This window comes from Fistularia commersonii, unplaced genomic scaffold (genome assembly GCF_037954325.1).
Source record: "Fistularia commersonii isolate RoL2024-O1a breed Wild unplaced genomic scaffold, RoL_Fcom_v1.0 HiC_scaffold_37, whole genome shotgun sequence".
Lineage (NCBI taxonomy): Eukaryota > Metazoa > Chordata > Actinopteri > Syngnathiformes > Fistulariidae > Fistularia > Fistularia commersonii.
The window spans coordinates 2295001-2298207 of NW_028233995.1; the positions used below are offsets into that span (position 1 = coordinate 2295001).

General features: G+C 42.5%; 1 non-coding gene and 1 pseudogene across 1 annotated transcript; both read right to left on the reverse strand.

The window, feature by feature from the left end:
- LOC147213223 (28S ribosomal RNA) overlaps positions 1-238 on the reverse strand; it is a 2718-nt pseudogene extending 2480 nt beyond the window's left edge.
- A 364-nt stretch (positions 239-602) lies between these two features.
- On the reverse strand, positions 603-756 carry LOC147213224 (5.8S ribosomal RNA). Its single transcript, XR_015104622.1, has one exon. It is a non-coding gene; the product is annotated as a 5.8S ribosomal RNA (ribosomal RNA).
- Between the last annotated feature and the right edge of the window lie 2451 nt (positions 757-3207).

Here is a 3207-nt window from a genome sequence, read left to right on the forward strand (position 1 = left end):
TGGAGTTTGGGCTGCATTCCCAAGCAACCCGACTCCGAGAAGAACGCGCCCCGGCGTGACGGGAGCCCTTACCGGCCTCACACCGTCCACGGGCTGAGCCTCGATCAGAAGGACTCAGGCCCCCGAGCCACACCGGGCGAGCGGACTTCCGTACGCCACATGTCCCGTGCCGGCCTGTCCGGCGAGGATTCGGTGCGGGGCTCTTCCCTCTTCGCTCGTCTCGTCTGATCTGAGGTCGGATTCCAAAAGGGCACGCAACACGCTGTCGGGAGACAGGGAGGGGAGGGGAGACACGTCCCCGCGACAGCACCTTCCACTATTTGGCTACTCTCTCACCGGGGGGAGGCGTCCGCGCGCTGACGCGGCGCAGGCTGCGTGGAGACGGAGCGTCCGCCGGCAACTGCGCCCCGACTCACGCGGGACTATCCCAGCGAGGGGAGTCGCGGAGAGGGAAGGGCCTAGGGGAGCGCACGAGGCGGCCGACCAGCCGACAACCGCGCGCGTCTCTCTAGTCTGCGCTTGGGGGGACGGAGGCTTGCGAGGCTCAGCTCCGACGAGCCCAGCCGCAGAAAAGGGGGGCCCGCTTCCGATTGATCGTCAGGCGACGCTCAGACAGGCGTGGCCCCGGGAGGAACCCGGGGCCGCAAGGTGCATTCGAAGTGCCGATGATCAATGTGTCCTGCAATTCACATTACTTCTCGCAGCTAGCTGCGTTCTTCATCGACGCATGAGCCGAGTGATCCACCGCTAGGAGTTGTCACAAGACATGTTCGCTTGCCCTTCTCCCACACAGGATGACAAAAGGTTGGGGAAAAAAACCCCTGGGCGCTCCACCCCGCAAGGGGGGATGAGCACTTTTTGAACAAATGGCTATATCTTATGAACATGTGATGGGATTACACCGAAATTGACATATGGTGTGCAAAATCATGTCCTAAACAACATATTTCAACAGCAGAAACCAGCTTGATGAAATTCATTAGTTATTTCCATTCCGAATCAAAAACACTTCAACTCGGTGAGATAAGCACTTTTTGACCGAATGGCTATATCTTTTGAACTTGTGGCTGGATTACACTGAATTTGACATATATTGTGCAGAATCATGTCCTAAACAACATATTTCAACAACAGAAACAAACTTGATGAAATCATTAGTTATTTCCACTCCGAATCAAATACGCTTCAACTGGGTGAGAAAAGCACTATTTGACCGAATGGCTATATCTTTTGAACTTGTAGCTGGATTATACTAAATTTGACATATATTGTGCAAAATCATGTCCTAAACAACATAATTCAACGGCAAAAACAAGCTTGATGAAATTCATTACTTATTTCCACTCCTAATCAAAAACGCTTCAACTCGGTGAGATAAGCACTTTTTGAACGAATTTATAATATCTTTGAACCTGTGATGGGATTAAACTGAATTTGACATATATTGTGCAGAATCATGTCCCAAACAACATATCTCAACAGCAGAAACCACCTTGATGATATTCATTGGTTATTTCCACTCCAAATCAAAAACGCTCCAACTCGGTGAGATAAGCACTTTTTGAACGAATGGCTATATCTTTTGAACTTGTTGCTGGATTACACTGAATTTGACATATATTGTGCAGAATCATGTCCTAAACAACATATTTCATCAGCAAAACCAGCTTGATGAAATTGATTTATAATTTCAACTCCGAATCAAAAACGATTCAACTCGGTGATATAAGCACTGTTTGACCGAATGGCTATATCTTATGAATCTGTAATGGGATTACACTGAATTAGACATATATTGTGCAGAATCATATCCTAAACAACATATTTCAACAGCAGAAACCAGCTTGATGAAATTCATTAGTTATTTCCACTCTGATTCAAAAACGCTTCAACTCGGTGAGATAAGCACTTTTGGACCGAATGGCTATATCTTTTGAACTTGTTGCTGGATTACGTGAATTTGATATATATTGTGCAGAATCATGTCCTAAAAAACATAATTCAACGGCAGAAACCAGCTTGATGATATTCATTAGTTATTTCCACTCCTAATCAAAAACGCATCAACTCATTGAGATAAGCACTTTTTGACCGAATGGCTATATATTTTGAACTAGTAGCTGGATTACACTGAATTTGACATTTATTGTGCAGAATCATGTCCTAAACAACATATTTCATCAGCAAAAACCAGCTTGATGAAATTCATTGGTTATTTCCACTCCTAATCAAAAACGCTTCAACTCGGTGAGATAAGCACTTTTGGACCGAACGGCTATATCTTTTGAATTTGTAGCTGGATTACCCTGAATTTGACATATATTGTGCAGAATCATGTCCTAAACAACATATTGCAACAGCAGAAACCAGCTTGATGCAATTCATGAGTTATTTCCACTCCTAATCAAAAAAGCTTCAACTCGGTGAGATATGCTCTTTTTGAACAAATGGCTATATCTTATGAATCTGTGATGGGATTACACTGAATTTGACATATATTGTGAAGAATCATGTCCTAAACAAGATATTTCATCAGCAAAAACCAGCTTGATGAAATTCATTAGTTAGTTCCACTACTAATGAAAAACGCTTCAACTCGGTGAGATAAGCACTTTTTAAATGAATTGCAATATCTTTCTAACCTGTGTTTGGATTACACTGAATTTTACATATATTGTGCAGAATGATGTCCTAAACAACAAATTTCAACAGAAGAAATAGCTTGAAGAAATTCATCAGTTGTTTCTACTCCCAATCCAAAACGCTTCAACTCAGTGAGATGAGCACTATTTGACCGAATGGCTATATCTTTTGAAGTTGTAGCTGGATTAAACTGAATTTGACATATATTGTGCAGAATCATGTCCTAAACAACATATTTCAACAGTAGAAACCAGCTTGCTGAAATTCTTTAGTTATTTCCACTCCGAATCAAAAACGCTTCAACTCGGTGAGATAAGCACTATTGGACCGAATGGCTATATCTTTTTAACTTGTAGCTGGATTACACTGAATTTGACATATAATGTGCATATTCATTTCCTAAACAACATATTTCAACAGCTGAAATCAGCTTGGTGAAATTCATTAGTTATTTCCACTTCTAATCAAAAACGCTTCAACTCGGTGAGATAAGCACTTTTTGACCGAATGGCTATATCTTTTGAATTTGTAGCTGGGTTACACTGAATTTGACATATATTGTGC